We start from the raw sequence: 19,293 nt of genomic DNA on the forward strand, positions 1-19,293 counted from the left end.
TTTTCTAGCCTATAATCACTGATTAAATGTTATTATTTTGCTCATGACTTGTTTTGGTCGTAGGTGAAGAAAAGTAAAATCCAGTTGTCATGAACAGAAAAAAAGGAGTTTATCACCTCAAGGAACTTAAAAGCCCAGGGGTGGTTTCAGGCTAACATGATCCAATGGCTCACATGAATAGCATGAAAATTAGTTATTCTTGGTTCTGTTTTCTCTGTGTTGGCCTCATTTTCAGGCAGGCTCTATGGTTTGGGTGGAAAGATCACAGCATTTCTAGGTTTATCATCTGTCTTTTCAGCTTCATGTTCAGTGGGGAAAGGATTTCTATTTCCTGGAAGCTCAGGTCTTGGTGTGTCTTGGGTATAAATCTCATTGGACCACCTTGGGTTACATATTTATCCCTGAACCAATCACAGTAACCAAGGGGTTCAACAAGGCTTACATGGCGTGCCAAGCTCTGAAGTTAAGCCTACTCAAACCATATGATGAGAGAGGAGAATGGACAGTTTCTCAAGGGAAATCAGGGCACTGGTGTTGAACCATGAATTGGGGAGAAGGTGTGGAAAGGTAAAACTTACATATACTATTTTCAAGGTTCCCAAGTGTCCTCCATGTTGTTGAGTCCCATAGTCAGTTCTCTATCCTCCTGGTACTTGATAATCAGCACCATTTGGCATAAAAGATCATTTCTGCTTTATTTATTTATTTTAGAGTTTACTTATTTATTTGAAAGAGAGAGTGAGCATGAGAGGGAGGAAGGTCAGAGGGAGATGCAGACTCCTCACTGAGTGGACAGCCCAACACAGGGCTCGATCTTGGAACTCTGGGATCTGGACCTGAGCCAGGTCTGGACCGAGCCACTCAAGCACCCCTCCTTTCTGCTCTCTTACAGTGTTTTCTTCACTTGGATCCCAGGCCCTGTCTGTCTGCCCTTGAGTCCTTTACTGACTGCTCCTGGGCTGGTTCTTTTTCCTCTCCCTAACTGTATTAGTCAGGACTCAATCAGAAACCACACCAATGATCTGAACATTAAAAAAACACAGTACAAAGAATTATTTTGTATTAATGTTCTGTTTTATACACTAGTGAATAAAGTGGGTTAGAGAAGGAGGACAACAGGAGGCTAAGAGATAGACAAGTAGCAAATGCAGAAACCCACCCACCAGCTGAGAGCCAGAGCTCTTTGAGGGGCCTGTGGTTGCTCCAGGAGCAGAAAGCCTGGCAGTGGGGAAGAAACTGCCAGAGGCCACGGGCTGAAAACTGGATGGTGTGGGCTGCAGCTGGTCCATGAAGACTAAGGTGACGGCTTCCAGACCTCCCACTCAGTTTTCAGTAAAGGACACACAATCTAAACTTACCTCCCAGCAAATGGCAACTCCACTCTTGCAGCTGCTCAGGTTCAAACACTGGAGCCTGCTTCACTTTCTTTCCCACACTGAATTTTGTCTTTCAGCCAATCCTATTGGTTCTACCTACAAAGTGTATCCAGAACTGGCCCACCTCCACTGCTACCTCCCTGGTCTGCGTCACAGCTCTCTCACTCTTGGACAATTGCATTGCCTCCTAACCAGACTCTTTGCTTTGGTCCTTTTGCCACCACAATCTCAGTTCAGCAGAGCAGCTAAAATGACCTTATAAGAATAAAAGAGAGATTACAACAGTTGTCTGCTCAGAACTCTTCACTCACATCCATTTTACTTAGAATAAAAGCCTGAAGTCCTTATAATGGTTTACGAGGCTCTAAATGATACGTCTCCCCATGATCTGTGACCTCATGCCATTCCATCTGTCTCACTCCATTCCAGCCATGCTGGCATCCTTGCTACTTCTCATGCTCAAGGCATAGATTTTTCAGATCTTTCCACTTTCTCTTCCCTGTGTCTAGAAGCCATGTGGTTCACTCTCCTACAACCATCAGTTTCTTGTTATATGTTACCTTCTCAGGGAAGTATTTTCTTATAATTATATAGCCTTCCTATCATGGGATAAGTAAGTCACGGGATGAAAGGTACAGCATGAGGAATATAGTCACTGGTATTGTAATAACATTGTATGGTGACAGATGGTAGTTACCTTTATGGAACATAGCAAAATGTATAGGCTTATTGAATCACGATGTTGTATACCTGAAACTAACGTAACATGGTGTGTCAACTATATTCAAAGAAGAGAAAAAAATATTTTTACCACACTTTTCTTCAAAGCACTCACCATTTCTGACACCTAAAATCATGTATTGTTTATTATCTTGTCTTTCCCCATTGTAATACATAAATACAAGTTCCATGAGAACAGAGATTTTTGTTTAGGTTGGTCATTGATATAATCTTTCTTTTAAGTTTTTATTTAAATTCCAGTTAACATACAGTGTAAAATTTGTTTCAGGTATACAATATAGTGATTCAACATTTCCATACAATAGCCAGTGCTCATCACAACAAGTGCTCTCCTCATTCTTCATCACCTGTTTCACCCATCACCCCCACCCACCTCCCCTCTGGTGACCATCAGTTTGTTTTCTATAGCTGAGAATCTGTTTTGGGGTGCCTGGGTGTCTCAGTCATTTGAGCCTCTGACTCTTGGTTTTGGTTCAGGTCATGATCTCAGGGTTTTGAGACTGAGCCCTGCATTAGGCTCTGTGCTCAGCTCAGAGTCAGCCTGAGATTCTCCATCTCCCCACCTACCTCGCCCCCTCCCCTTGCTTATGCTTGCATGTGTGTGTGTGCCTGCCCATGTTTTGCTCTCTCTCAAATAAAAAAATAGGAATCTGTTTCTTGGTTTGCCTCTCTCTCTCTCTTTTTTTTTCTTCTTGCACATTTGTTTTGTTTCTTAAATTCCACATGTGAGTGAAATCATATGGTATTTGTCATTCTCTGGCTTGTTTCACTTAGCATAATACTCTCTAGTTCCATCCATGCTATTGGAAATAGAAAGATTTCATTTTTTTAATGGCTGAGTAATATTACATTCTACATATATATACCACATCTTCCTTATCCATTTATCAGTTGATGGACACTGGGGCTGTTTCCATAATTTTGGCTATTGTTGATAATGCTTGCTAAACATCAGGGTGCCTGTGTCCCTTTGAATCAGTATTTTTGTATCCTTTGGGTAAATGCCTAGTAGTGTAATTGCTGGATTGTAGGGTAGCTCTATTTTTAACTTTTTGAGGCAACTCCATATTTTTTCAGAGTATGTACCAGTTTGCATTTCCACCAACAGTGTAAGAGAGTTCCCCTTTCTCTGCATCCTCGCCAACACCTGTTGTTTCCTGTTTTGTTAATTTTAGCCATTCTGACAGATGTGAGGTGATATTTCATTGTATTTTTGATTTGTATTTCCCTGATGATCAGTGGTATTGACCATCTTTTCATGTGTCTGTTGGCCATCTGTCTTCTTGGAAAAATGTCTTTTCATGTCTTCTGGCCTATTATTTAATTGGATTATGTATTTCTTGCATATTGAGTTCTATAAGTTCTTTATAGATTTGGATACTAACCCTTTATCAGATGTCATTTGCAAATATTTTCTATTCTGTAGCTTGCCTTTTAGTTTTGTTGCTTGTTTTCTGTGCAGAAACTTTTTATTTTGTCAATAAGTTAACCAGGAATTAACCTAACCAAAGAGGTAAAGATCTGTATTCTGAAAACTATAAAACACTGATGAGAGAAAATTGATGATGACACAAAGAAATTGAAAGACAGGAGAGCTTGGGTGGCTCAGTCGGTTAAGCATCCGACTCTCGATATCAGCTCAGGTCCTGAGATTGAATGCTGTATTGGGCTTTGTGCTCAGTCTGGAGTCTGCTCGAGATTCTCTCCTTCTCCCTTTGTCTCCCCCCACTCCCCCAACGATCTCTATCTCTCTCTTCTCTCTCTCTCAAATAAATAAATAAAATAAAATATCTTGAAAAAAAGAAAAGAAAGACAATGTTCATGGATTGGAAGAACAAATGCTGTTAAAATGTCTATACTACCCAAAGGACCTACACATGTAATGCAATCAGAACACCAACTGGATTTTTCACATAGTTAGAACAAACAATCCTAGAATTTGTGTGGAAACACAAAATAGCCAATTGAATTTGAATAGCCAAAGCAAATTGAAAGGCAAAGCAAAGCTGGAGACATCACAGTTCCAGACTTCAAGTTATATTACAAAGCTGTAGTGATTGAAACAGTTCAGTACAGGCAGGAAAATAGGCAGATCAATGGAACAGAAAAGAGAACCTAGAAATGAACCCACAACTATATGATCAATTAATCTTTGACAAAGCAGGAAAGAATATCCAATGGGGATATTGGATAAAGATATTGAATGGGGAAAAAGTCTCTTCAGCAAATGGTTTTGGGAAAACTGGACAGCAACATATGAAAGAATGAAAGTGGGCCACTTCTTTTTAAGAAAAGATTTTATTTATTTATTTTTATTTTATTTTTTTTTAAAAGGTTTTATTTATTTATTTGACAGAGAGAAATCACAAGTAGATGGAGAGGCAGGTAGAGAGAGAAGCAGGCTCCTTGCTGAGCAGAGAGCCCGATGCGGGACTCGATCCTAGGACCCTAAGATCATGACCTGAGCCGAAGGCAGCGGCTTAACCCACTGAGCCACCCAGGCGTCCCTATTTATTTATTTTTAGAGAGAGAATGAGAGAAAGAGTGAGTGGGGAGACAACAGAGGGATAGGGAGACACAAAGAATCTCAAGTAGACTCCCCACTGAAGATGGAGCCAGACATAGAGCTCGATCCCATGACCCTGAGATCAGAACCTGAGCTGAAACCCAGAGTTGGATGCCTAACTGATTGAGCCACCCAGGCACTCTCAAACTAGACCACTTTCTTACACAATATACAAAAATAAATTCAAAATGGATCAAAGACCTAAAAGTGAGACCTGAAACCATAAAAATCTTAGAGGAGAGTACAGGCAGTAACCTCTTTGACAGCAGCCATAGCAAATTCTTTCTAGATAGGTCTCCCGAGGCAAGGGAAATGAAAGCAAAAGTAGATTGCTGCTTGATATTATCTTAATGCCTAGCATATAGTAGCTATAGACTCAAGAAATACTTTTTTAAATGAAAGAAAGCAAGTGACTCTGGTAATATGTGTGAAAGTCACTGAGATGTAATAGCAGATAGTCCTCACCCTCAAGGAATGTACAATCTAGCAGAAATATTTAAATAGTACAGACATTTCCATGGTACAAGGTAAAATGAGGTATATGACATAGGAGAAGTTCTTGTATCAAGGGCTATTGAGATTTGAAACTTAGATCATATTGAATTTAAGGAATCAGGAAAGACTTCATGAAGAAGATGGCATTTGAGTAATATCTTAATTCTTCTGGATGGAGAGCAAATGGAAAGCTTTCAAATGGAGGAACCATCACAAGCAAAAGCCTAGAAGTAGAAAAGCACAGAGTATGGTTTGAAATGAGTGAATAGTCCATTTTGTGTATTCGATCAGTAAGAGTAGCAGCAGTGGGAGAGGAGAGTGGAAAGATGCATTGGGACTAGACTGTAGTTGGCTTTGCATATCAGGATAAGGAAACTGTACCAAATTTGAGAGCCATTGAGGGCTTTTGAAGAAAGGGGCTCTACACAGCTTGATCATGTTTATGGGTAAAAGAAAAGGGGTTAATATGGAGTGTGAGGAGGATAGATTGAAGAAATAAGTAATACTTGAAGTGGAATCAAGTCTAGAGAAGAATGAGATCAAAGACCATGAGGAAACGGCCAAAATACCTTTCCCAGATCCTAAGGAGGAAAGATCTAAAAAATCTCACTCCAGGGGAGCCTGGTGGCTCAGTGGGTTAAAGCCTCTGCCTTCGGCTCAGGTCATGATCCCAGGGGCCTGGGATCGAGCCCTGTATTGGGCTCTCTGCTCTGCAGAGAGCCTGCGTCCTCCTCTCTTCTCTGCCTGCCTCTCTGCCTACTTGTGATCTCTGTCTGTCAAATAAATAAAATCTTTAAAAGAAAATCTCACTCCAGATAATTTGGTATCAACCATTTAAAGAAATACCTTAGAAAATATAGAGGTAGAGAATCATTGAGAATCAGCAAAATGAGCAATTCTAAACACATGGCCCTCAATGTAAATAGTGTATGGTTTTCTGGCCAAGACCATCTTGATCAAAGTCCATCCTATAGCCATAATCTAGTATGTATTTCTTTGAAAACATGCTCTAACTCCAGCAGCATTCAGAAAGCCAGAAATCTCAAAATCTCCATATCTACCCTCAAGGCTATCTTGCTGCCAAGGAGTCTTTACTCCTGGAAGAGGTGATGCCCAGATGCTCTCCTCTCCTGGTGTCCACATGGACCTTGGCTATTGTGAGCAGGAAGTCAGAATCTAATTGGAAAGCAAGTTGGTGGATTTCCAGAGCAAAAGTTCTAAACCATCACTAGTAATCCAATTATGAGAAGTCCTAGAAGAACTAAATAACCTGGAAGCTTTTATTCTTATTTTAGATGTTCATTACTTACAACAGTTCCTGAAACCCTGATTTTGGACAAAGCACACTGAGACATAATGGGGTGGGCAAGCCAAGGAGTGGCCAGGGCTGGGGTTAGCAGTCACAGCATAAACACAGCCAGTTCCATGCACCGTCGGTCAGGTTGGTTAGATCGGGATGGTTCCCCCAGGAACTCCTTGTTTTAACTCAAACAAGCACATTTATTGAGTGTGAGTATATTCAAGGTCCTTGCTGGAACCCTGTAGAGCCAAAGATAAATAAAATGTAGTTCCTGTTCAAAAAGGGTTTCAAAAAATCAAGTAGGGGTCAGATAGGTGCATAACTAACCCAAGAAAGACAATGAAGGTGATGGGGGGTGGGTCAAAAGAAGAGTAGTTGGGCCAATGATGGTGTCCATGCTGTGGACTGAAATGCCGGTATTAAGAGGCCGTGTCTAAATCCAACTCAAGCAAGGAAGTTGATGTGGGAATCCTATTAGGGATTTTAGGTGGGTGAACAGGAAAAATGGAGAGGGCTGCTTTTCCATCCTGTTATAAGGGTGAGCAGCAATAATAGCCTTGTTTTGAGGGAAGGAGAGAGACAGTGAGGGCATGCATGGTTGGGGGCGGGAGGGGGGGGCAGTGGGGCAGAGGGAGCAGGAGAGAGAACCTTAAGCATGTTCCATGTCCAGCATGGAGCCTAACTTGGAGCTCCAACTCATGACCCCGAGATCTGACCTGAGCTGAAAAGAAATGAAATGAAATAACAGACTAGCCACCCAGATGCCCCTGTAAAACTGTCTTTGAAGGTATTAAACCCTCATGTTACTATTCTGTTATTTCCTCTCTGTATGATCCTTTTCCTTTTCCATATGTCTTATGTGGATAGAAAATAGACCCAGGTCTTTCTCATTCTCCAGAAAAACTAAATTTTTAGAGGCATCTTTTCTGTTTTTTAAAATAAGAATGAATGGTAGAGTTGGTTGCATCCCAGGCTATTATTTCTTAGGGATGCTTTAACTTTATCCTTTAATATATGAATCAAAATGTAGAATGTAATGGGGGTTGGAGATTTTATATCTCTGCAAATACACACACAGCTGTATTTATTAGTTTGTATAATATATAAAATTAACTTAGAAATACATATGGAGGGGGAAAGTGGTTCAAATATGGGAAATAGAGTTGAAATATATCTGGCAACATGGTTTTGGTGTAGAGGGTTTAAAGGAGTCACTTTGAAATTAGATTTAGGTATGAGTGTTGGCTCTGCCACCAAGATGCTACATGATTTTGGACCAATATTCCAGATCTCAGAGTTTGTTTCCTCACCTGAATGACTGGGATGATAAAACTGTTTATATATGGTTGACATGTAAAGTAACTCATCTGGTTCAAGGCCAACAGAAAGCACTTGGTAAATACTACCAATTATTTCTATTCTTTTGTGACTGGAACATGGTTGCTCAAACATGGCATGAAAGAAGCACAGTACAGCTCGTGTCTAGTTGGTAAAAGGAGACTTGAAAGGTTAAACTCTTCCATCCTATCTCCCCTTTTGGCCTTCCTTCACCTACTACCACCACTGCCCTCCTCATCAAGACCCCATGTACATTGTAGTAGGGGACAGGGGAGCACTGAGGTGGGAGTCAGGATACTGGGTTCTAGTTTTCATATTGTCACTAACAAACTGTAGAACTCTGAGCAAGTATTTTCATATCTCTGGATCTCAGTACCCTCATCTGGATAGTGAGGTTGGGTCTCACACTGTCTAGGGTGGTGTTTCTCAAACTATGGATCACCACCCACATTTTACCTTATGACTCAATATGTGTCCAGCACACACACAAACAAACGTCCACTCTCATGAATGGAATTGAAACAAGGTTTTACAAAATAATACTTACCATTACTGTGTGTGATAAGCTCTGATATTTTCTATTCTGTTCTATTCTATATCATTAAACAGTTGCATGTCGTGGCCAAGCTGATTGATTTCAAGACCAGCAGTGGTTGTGTATTAAAGGCTGGTTTAACACCCTCCTCACCCTAATGCATGGGTTCTAAAGATGCTTCCCAAGGGCTTTAGTCTTCAGGGCCTTGAGACAAATATCCTTTCTGCATTCTTCATAAACAGTGGCTCTCATCCAGAAACAACATTCTTGGAGACATTACCTTATTGGTTCTCTTGGCTCTTTGGAGAGACTAGTGACATGTCATAGTTGGTAGGTATGGTAGGTTGGTAGGTAAATGCCTGAAAACCATGGGTGTTGGACATCTTTAGGGGTAGGGCATCCCCTACAGATTTGGGGTGAGCTTTTTGACTTGTCTGCTCTGCCTGAGGCCAGGATCATGCTATCATGCTAGGTTTATTTGCTTTGTAGTCTAGGTGTGCCAAGTATCCTTACGTCTTTTTTTTTTTTTTTTCTTAAGTGCAAAGAAATGAAAGGCTTGAAAAATTGGCCAAACCTCAGGCCCACTGGTGACCCGCTAGAATTTGAACTTTATATTGATCATAATGCTCATGGCACTATATGGAACTAATATATCTGTGTCCCCACTGAACTATTAATTCTTTAAGAGCCAGGACTAATTTTTAGTTAGCTATATTTATCTCCAGATCATATTAAAGTGCCTAGTAGATAGTGGATACCCAATAAATATTTGACAAATTGGCTAACTTGAGTTTGTGAAAATATTTCAGACAGGAGTGTCTTTGTCTTGATCTCATTCTGTCCTAGCTAGACCAGACTCCAGGAAAAGAGGGTCCCTGTCATCAGAACACATGCTGCTTAGGCTGTAGTACTTAAGAGTAAGTACCAGTGGAAGTTTGGGAAAAAGGTAAAGTTTTTTTTTTTTTTTAAGGTGTCCTTTCTTTTTTCTTTGGTTCCTTTGGTTCCTTTTTTCCATAATTGGCCTTTCTTCTGTTGAGGCCCTGTCTGGTCCATCTTCTATGTCTGAAAGGATTTGACAAATTGCTACCCTATGGTGAATGTATTATTCTTTCTAGGGGCATTTAGTAAAAATAAGAAATAGCAATTCAAAGTAATTATAGATGTTTAATGTTGGATCTTCAGTTCTCAGTTAGCCTGATAAAGGAAGTGTTTTGGGGTAGGGAAGGGGGCTGGGGGAAGTGGGAAGGATTTTCCTGTTATGTTGAAACTCCACCACAAACGTTGTCTTTTATGCTGGCCTGTAAAACCATACCAGTTTATGTTTGTGTGATACAGATATAGAATCATAAACTAGGAGACCTGTTGTCTGTTTGGCATACTTCAGTCCTTGGTTATATATTGCTGTGCATTTTCTTCCAAACATTTCATGTGTGTGCTTGTCTTCTCCCCCCAGGGATGCAGAAAGTCTCCATTAGTCCATGCAGATTTCTTGGGTTTATGTCTGTCTGAAGTGATTGGTGCTCCAAGTAGCCTGTACGGGTATCAGGAATTAGCTGGCTCTGTCATGGCTCAGTATTTCTTAGTGAGGTCCCTGCACTTTGATGGAGAATGGGAAGGGTCAAAGGGCCCAAACCACTTGACTCTTCTACCTTATGGTCATTCCACAGCTGTGATAGGAGTCCCATAGTCTACCCCAACCCCAAGATTCCCAACATCACCGAAATAGGGATTTTTGTTGTTGTTAATATGTTTCTTAGGCCAAATTGGAGACTGTCTTACTTACCACAAGATGTGTGTTGACCATGTCCTGGTCTCCCCAGCCTGATGCCAAGTGCTGACTCTGCCTGTAACTTACAAGAGCTGGGCCCCTACTGGCTTTGCAGGTGGAAGGAGAAAGAATGAGCATCTCTTTCATTACCTTATCAAAGGCCGTGAATCTTGGAAATTTTAAGATAATTTTGTTCTTTGATCAGACATTTACTATGTGCTAAGTTAAGTGCCAGACACTATGAAAAGGCTAAATATTCAAACATGGGTGGATAGTCCCTGCCCCCAAGGGTCTGATGGTCTAGTGGGGGTGGTGGTAGAAATAGAACTGTGAGGATAGCCTATGGTATGCCCTACACTATCTCTGTGGATTAAATGCTATAGGAATCCTGAAGTAGAAAGGTTAATTTTGCTTGGGGAGGACTTGGAAGCTACCTTCACAGATAAGGTGACTGGGCCGAAAATGAATGCAAGCATGGAGTTAGGGAAGAGAGGAAGACATTTGCATGAACAGAAACATGGAGTTATGAACATGTCTGACATGTTTGGAAAAAGCCAAGGCTAGAGTGTAGCCTCAGCATGGGATGAACAGAGTAGGGGGAATGATGGAAAATGAAGTAAAAAATGTTGGTAGAACTAGATTGGACAGGTAATGAATGTCAAAGGAAGTTATTTGAATTGATAAGAAGTGTATTTCAGGAAAAATCAAGGTTGTTTCTTTTTAAAGAGTAAAGATCGACATAACAAAAGAGCAGTATTATTTTTTATTTACTTAAAAACATTTCTTTTTTAGACAAATTTTTATTTATTACTTGAGAGAGAGAGAGAGAGCACAAGTCGGGGGTTAGGTAGGGGCAGAGGGAGAGGGAGAAGCAGACTCCCTGCTGAGCAGGAATGCTGACTCAGGGCTGGATCCCAGGACCCTTAGATCATGACCTGACTTGAAGGCAGACACTAAACCCACTGAGTCACCCAGACACCCCTAAAATCGTTTCTAAAGTAAAAAATTGTTGCAGTGGTGATGTATTTTGCTTCCATTAACATTGTTCTGTTGTGGGAAATGCAAATTTCCCAAATTTTTATTCACTGCTCTTTCAGTCTTGATTTTCTGCTTGATTTCATCTGATCTTATTGAAGCAAGAAAGTAAGATCAGAGAGATGGAATGACTTAGCAAAGGTCACATGAGAATGTGGCAGAACTGGAACACAAGCCAAAGTCTTCCGTCCCTTACATATAGCACTTGTCAAATGTAGCGGACTCCAGACTCCTCTGTTCTGGACTAGTGTGTGGCTGGATGCCCACAGGATGGTCTTGGACATGGAGCATGAATCCCGAGTCACAATGCCAGTGGGATTGGAAATAGCAAGATATAAGACTTGAGAATGAGCAATGTCTGTAAAACTAGCAGAGTCAGTAGTTACTGTTACCGCCAGTATGGGCGGTAGAGTCCCACAGGGTGGGTCTCACCTTGCACAGGTCATGCTTTGGTGACTGCAGAGCTGGCTTGGATCTGTTCTTTCTCCTCCTTTCCCTGCTGTCTCTCAGTTCAGGCAGCTCCTATGTCTCTTCATTGGCCTTGCAGTGTTTCTAGTGAGAGTGAACATTTCTTCTCTTTGTTTCCAGAATATAAAACAAAAGTAATTGTTTTGATGACATTGATGATGATGATGCTATCCCAAGACTCAGAGAAGTTAAATAATTTGTCTCAAGTGTGTAGTTCATCAGGGGCAGAGCTAAATTTGGATCCCAGTATGTACAATTCCAAGATCTGTTGTAACCATTACCCTTCCGTGCAGCCTAAATATGCTATCAGGTCAGTACTACCTCTGACTGATATGGGGCTCTGGCTCATATACTACATGCTATTGGTAGCTTCTTAGAAGAGTGTGGTATAGCTGTTTTCATGTTGACGTGCTGCAGAATTAAAAGTCAGCTAACTTGGACATCTCTCTAATGACAAGAATAATAGTGATGATGATGATGATGATGATGATGATGTAATCAAAACAATACCTTAAATGTGGTTTTAGCTTTAGCATTTCCAAACATTTTCATATGCATACTCTCATTTAGAACTGCTTGGGTTGGTCTATAAAATGGGTATTACAGTTAAGGAAACTCATTGTGGATTAAGTAGGAAGTTGGAAAAACTGAATAGATTCCAAACATTTTTTATTATAATTCACAATAGAAATATATTTTATATTGTGATTTAGATCCCAATGCCTTCTGATCTGTTGCTTTTATTTCACTGCATTGCATCAGTTTTAAAATGTTTGTTACAATCCAACAAATTGATTCCATGACACACTAACCAATTGGGACTCTGAATTTGAAAAACACTGGAGAAGATCTATTGAAGTCTTTGCTACTCTGATATGTTATTGTTCTGAGACACAGTGAGTGTGGAATCAGGAACTGTTTACCAAATGTCAAAATGAAGTTGAATGTTGAAGGACAGTGAGGAAAGATAGTGGCCTATTGCCCTATCCCATATCACTTCTCCCAATCTGCTTTTCAAGGGCAGCCACTTTCAAATTCTTCTTTTCCCCTTCACATTTGCTTCCTTACTTCTAATACTCTTCATCTGTTAGTTTTTCATTGATCATTTTCAGACATTAGTAACTTCTTGGTACTTGTCCACTAATGCCCCTTCATTAAAATGTCAAGATGGCAGCTCTGTTGCTTCTGAAGGTATTGGAGAGTGTGGTTTATGTATGATAGATTCATGAATATCAATATCCTGAAGATAAGACTTCAACCTCAGTCAGAGATAATGCTATCTCCCTTCTCAGGGGCAAAATCTGTAAAATGGGAGCAGGACAGAATATACACTGTCTGCAGCCAGGAAGATCCCAAAGAGCTTATATTCTGTTTTTATTCCCAGATTTACCATTCATATAACCTACTCCCCTGAAAAGGGGGGAATGAGAAGTGTTAAGTGGCCAAGAAGGCTTTGCTAGGTCATGTCATCCACAAGGAAACTCATAGGATAGGAGACACACTTAGGCATATATCCATTTAAGTTCTCAATAACCATTCGAGAAAGGCTACTTCTCTGGACCCAAAGCAGAAAACAGAACCCTGAGTAGTTAGTTAAAGGAACCAAAAACATCTCCACTCTTAATTTTTTTTTTTTTTTTTTGCAGTGGTGGGGGGAGGAGGGTGGTGATAATTTCTCTTGAATTATGTCTTACTGCTCAGAAACTTACTACCAGATGCTCAGGTCTGGGGCATCCCATTGTTAACATCACTGCATAAAATTAAATTTTAAAAACCACACAAATATTTAAGACAAAGCTATGGATATGTCTGTACATAAATTAGACTGAAACGTAAACTGAATACTCCAAGAATGCTAAGTCCCCAAATTTCATTACATAGTTCTCCAGTCATCTAAGGTGGGGAGTGAGTCTGTTCGGCACCACCAACTGATTTCAGCATTGTTAAAACTGAGACCGGGAATGGAATCCTGCAACTGACAATGAATTCGGGCTATGTGTTCGCCTTTTATCTGAAGCCACAGACAAAATCTTGGAATCATACTTAAAGGTCTTACTGCAATTGGAGGCCACACACAGCTCATAGGCACAATAGTATCAGGGGCTTCCAAGTCAGGCTTGAGAAATTCAGGTCTTGCTTAATTACGTGGCCTGTGCAAAAGATGAGATTGCCAACAGAACAATGTTCTGTTGCATTTTCCTGACCCTTTGGGGTTTAAATTTGCAACCTGCATCAGAAAAACTTTTGGCATTTAATTCTATTAAAATCAAAGAGCCAAATTTCTGCCTTCTGTTACATGAGCACAGTTCTTACTGACGTCAATGAAAGCTGTGCATGCATAACTGAGGGTAGATTTTGGCCTGGGCTCTAGACACATGAGAACTGGCACACCACACTCACATCGAAACTCTGTTCCCCTCCGACCCTCTCTCCCCACCCTGCCCCCGCCTTCTGATAACACAGCCTCCTCATTTGTAACTCTCTGTCCACACATTGGGAGCTGGGCCTTAACCCAAAACACAAATTAGAAGCATCATCTAATACAGAAATTTAAGCCAGATGCAAATTTAACATAGATGTTGCAAAAAGCCACCTGAGTTGGTCACTGTCTAATGACAAATTTTGCAAACAGATTATGAAATATACTCAGTGTAGTATCTAATTTATGCATTTAATTAGATAAGAGGAGGCTTGCACCTCCTTCCACTTTACTGTTTAGTTTTTGTACTTGAGAATGCACGGCCTCACCGATGAAAACCTTGCTGCTAGTTTAGAAAATGCTATACATATTCCAGTGCCTGATGTAGTGCCTGGTACAGTGTCTGGAACAGAGAAAGGAGCTTAACAAATATCTACAGGACACATGGAGGCAGGAGATGGACAGGACAATAGCTACAGGACACTCTATGAGCAAGAGATAATAATAACTCACAGTTACCTAGTACTAACCATATGTTGGGCCCTGTCTTATATATATTACTTAATTCTCACTACCCATGTATGTTACTATTTTATAGAGGAGGACACCATACAGAAGTTAAGAGACTTACCAGGTGGTGGAACTGGGATTTCAACCCCGGCAGCCTGGCTCCGGGAAGTCAGGCTATTATCCATTCTGCTAAACTGCCTCTCAGTTAAAATGCAGGCATTGTGTATTATTAATTAGTTATTAGTCAAATCATGTATATGGTAGCTGGGCAATCCTACCGAGAAAGGCAGAAACATTTTACTAGTAAGAGCTTGTCATCAACTGTTTGTGTGACCTTAATTGTCTGAAGAAGTTTTGTTTTGTTTTGTTTTAGCTTCTCTACATACTAGGAGAAACAGTACGACCTCTCAGACTAACTAAGCATTTTAGTCTTGTGGCATCTTTGTTATGATTTAGCAGAAAGGGAAATGAATCTTGCAGTAAATTTTGAAGATAAATTTTATGTGTACCACTTTAAAACAAATGTTAAGGTGACACTGACCATTCATTATCCGCTTCAACTAATTTTTCCACGGTCACCTTAAAAAATAATTAAATGTATCCAGGCTATGCACTGGCATTGTTAGGACTCACATAGCTGCTTTTTAATAAGGATCATCTTTTCTCTCTTAAGACCATATCTAAAGGGGTGCCTGAGTGGCTCAGTTGGTTAAGCATCCAACTCTTGGTTTTAGCTTGGGTCATGATCTCAGGGTTGTGAGATCGAGCCCAGCATTGGGCTCTGTGCTCAGTGGGGAGTCTGCTTGGGATTCTCTCTCTCCTTCTGCCCCTCACCCCCTCATAAAATAAATAAATCTTTTAAAAAATATATCTGAAGTTGTCAAGAAGTTTATTAGATACATACTTTATGTTGCAGTTGAGGGACACGGCTACCACTAGAAGATGAAAGCTTTTTCCTTGCTCAAAATCCTACAGACAAAAAATGTGAAGAGGTAGACCCTGTCTCAGAACTTATCTGGACTCTGTAGAGGTAGTTTCTGAGCTTTTGTTTGTTGTTTATAATGTCCATAGTACATTTTTACTAGTCCTGTGGCTCAGCCATTGACCTGCTTCCTTATTGTGGGTCCCTCATTGTTTTTGGTTTCAAGTGAAAATTCCTTACCTTGTTTAGTATACCAAGAACTTGAATTTCTTCTTTAGCTCATGGCTCATGATATCATCTCAGAGACTTCCCTTCATGACAGTGGGCAAATAATAGGCCACTGGATTCTGGGAAGAGGTCAGATTTTGCTGCTTCCCTTGACATGAGGAAATCAATAAAGGGAGCTAAAGAAGAAAAAGCCAGTGAGAGTATTATTTTAGCAATATTGAATTTGAAATGATGGCAAGTCATTCAAGTTGTTTGGAGAGTGGTCTAGGAAGCCATTCCCCCCCCCCCTTTTCTTCTTGGAGCTACACAGAAAGAGATTTGGATTTTTCTCCATTAAAATCCTATCCCATTGCCAGGACAAGTATTATATATGTATTGTCAGTGTGGTCTTTCTTGCCTACACTTAGAGATATTGTGTTATGTTGGTCTTCTCCACTGTCTCAACAGTGTGTTTAAATCCAAAGTAGGTTATGTAGTCTTCAGATGTTGTCTTCTACTTTAGAATCTCTTTCAGAGAATATTTCCTGATCTTATTTTAAAGATTTCAGAGGCAATTTGTAGCCTTTTATTATGAGTAGTCAGACCACCTAATTCTACAATATTCCTTAATAATGGTCATCAACTTCTATTTAGTGTGTGCTTACAACCTCATAAAACATCTACTACATCATGATTGAGTTCTTGTTATAAACTATATGTAAGTTACAGAGTCTAAATACTTGACTCTTAAGAACTTTGATCCACTAGTTCTAGTTTTACTTTCTAGAGCAGATATATCAAACTGAGGCCTCAAGGGGTAATCCCTTTCAACATTGTATTTTGTTTGGCCCACATGATGTTTTTAAAAATAATCAGCCAACACTGACAACACTGAGAAATTTCACATAAAAATCAGACTTTCTGGCTCTTCTTGAAAAAGAAAGATCTTGGGGCGCCTGTGTGGCTCAGTATTTAAGTGTCTGCCTCCAGCTCAGGTCATGATCCCAGGGTCCTGAGATCAAGCCCCGCATCAGGCTCCTGCTTCTTCTCCCACTCCCCCTGCTTGTGTTCCCTTTCTCACTGTGTCTCTTTCTGTCAAATGAATAAATAAATAAATAAAATCTTAAAAAAAAGAAAAAGAAAGATCTTACAGTATTGCACCCACATTCCTACAGAGCAACATTGATATGGACCTGAGTGGGGTCTGCTTCCTTTAGATAGGGCATAAGTTCTGCCATTGTCCACAGCCCTCCAGTCCCTATGGATTTCCACATCCTGTGGCTGTCACTTGGCATTAACTATCACACATACACTAGTCAGACATCTGACTAGTTTCATATCCTATGTTACCTTTCTGAATCCTGTAGGTATATAATTAGACAGCATAGAGTATATATGCTCCTTCCTCTTCATGAAAGAGTGCCCTTGCCCTCTGCATTTCTCTAGTCCTCCTTTTTGCAAGATAGTGAGTTTCAGCTCCTTTAGCTAAACTTTGTAAGGTACAGCTTCAAATGGCATCACTTCTCTGGACGCTCCTTTAATTTGTCCAGCCTCCTTTAAAACATGGTACCCGAGGGCGCACCTGGGTGGCTCAGTCAGTTAAGTGTCTAACTTGCTGTCAGCTCAGGTCATGATCTCAGGGTCGTGAGACTGAGCTCCACAGTGAGTGTGGAGGCTGCTTGGGGATTCTTTCACTCCCTCTCCCTCTGCCTCCCTCCCCTTGCTTATATGTTCTCTCTCTTTCTCTCTCATCAATCAATCAGTCAATCAAACAAACAAACAAACAAACAAAAAAACAAACAAAACACTGTACCCAGAACTGAACACAGTGGTGGAAAGCTGGAGCCATAGACTTCCATTATCTTTCCCAATTCTCAAGTTAAAGTTGTCTTCACAATCTGTAAACGTTATAGGTTGAATGGGTAGCGTGGACATTTTCTGTTGTGTTTGCACAGGAGCCTTCTTTCCTCTTGGAGATAATAATCTTCTCTTCCACTTCCTCCTTGCCATGTTCTACTCTGGGAGTTGCTAACTGCTTGTGAGATGTTGACCACAGATTCATCTCATCTCACAGGAGAGCACCTGTTACAAGCCAGGACAAGGAGATTTTTTTTCTGGGGTTTTTCTAACCAGAGCTTGAAACTTTGGTTTCTGAGATTGTAAGGATAGAAGTCTGAAACTACAGGTAGCCAGCCTTCATGCCTGTTGGAAATGCTGTTCAGAAAGAAGCCAGCGCACAGAGAGAAGCAGAGAGAAGAATCACAAGAAGAAATACCAGGAAGTATCACTGAAGTCCCCGGTACCAGGCACCTCTAAAGCTGTCCTTTCCACATTTTGGTTTTTTAAGCCGATATATTCATTTTCCTTCTTTCCCTCTCTCCCTCCCTCCCTTTTCCCTCCGCTTCCATCTTTTCTTCCTTCAAAATTTTATTTATTTGTATATTTAGAAAGAAAAAACACAGGATTGTATTACTTCCATCACTAAGGACAGGACTTTGCAGGATGGTGGAGTGATTTCTGACAGCAGGGTGGAGCCCCCTACTTGCCGTCAGTGAGTGGGTTCTGTAGGACCATGATGACTGAGTCTCTTTACAGGAGCATCTTGGAGACATAGGGGTCCTCGTTGTCTGCCTTGGACTTCGTACCTTTGCTGCACGTGGGAACTTTGGTCTGCATCACCTTCGCATTCTCCAGCCTGTGTTGCAGTGCTTGTCAGTGGCCTTCATACAGAGCAGGAGTTCCTTTTTATTTCCACAGTTCATGAGCCCTTACATGTTATTTCTTACTGTGTGAGCGCAGAGAATGGACTTGTGTTAAGCTCCTCCTCCTGCCACATTTGTAGCTCCTCCAGGGTCATCTCACTCTTGAGCTTGTTGGATAGCTCATGGTGATGGTGGCTGTGCTCTCAGACCAGCTGTCTCCTAAAGAGTCTTATGCTAATTAAAATTGCCTTTCGCTAGCTGGCAACCAAGCTAGGAAGTCTTTCCTGGCATATTGGGTGACTTACCGGTGATATGACTGTATGAATGAACAAGCGACTGCTTGGCTGAGTGAAAAACTGGTTTCTTGCTAGGGTGGACAGTGACTTTCCTTTGATTTCTAGTTCACAGCCATCACTTTGGGACCACATATTTTGGGAAACTATTTATGTACCAAATCGACTTCAATTATGTCTTATTAATCCTTATATTTAAAGAATAGTAAATTGATAATAAAGAAGGGTTCAGTTTAATTGATTAGAATTTCAGAGTATTTGGCTAGTCTTGCCATGATCCTAGAATAGATAATATCTTAATCTTTGCATATTCAGGATTCTGCTTCATACTTACTCTGAAGACTACAAAACTCTGCAAGACACACACACATTTTAGGCTTGTTGTTTTGAGCTTATCCTTGGGCAAGGAGATGTATATTCAAATAAATCTTAGCATGTAAAAGGACAGGATTGTTTTGAATGTGCTGATCTCTAGTTCTGTGGAATATTTGTGACCAATCAAGTTTTACTTAGAGCCCAGAACTTGCTTCCAACTGGGAAGGGGAGACAATGGTGGACAGCTCCTTCCATCAGCTCTCTTTCAAACTGCTCCTATCTCCAATTCATAAAAAGCTGTTC

General features: G+C 40.6%; 1 pseudogene; it reads right to left on the bottom strand.

The window, feature by feature from the left end:
• Positions 1 to 18,218: 18,218 nt before the first annotated feature.
• Positions 18,219 to 18,549, bottom strand: LOC123389057 (annotated as a pseudogene).
• Positions 18,550 to 19,293: the final 744 nt, after the last annotated feature.

Source organism: Mustela putorius, unplaced genomic scaffold (assembly GCF_011764305.1).
Source record: "Mustela putorius furo isolate JIRA1106 unplaced genomic scaffold, ASM1176430v1.1 tig00003942_pilon_pilon_pilon, whole genome shotgun sequence".
In the NCBI taxonomy this organism is placed as follows: domain Eukaryota; kingdom Metazoa; phylum Chordata; class Mammalia; order Carnivora; family Mustelidae; genus Mustela; species Mustela putorius.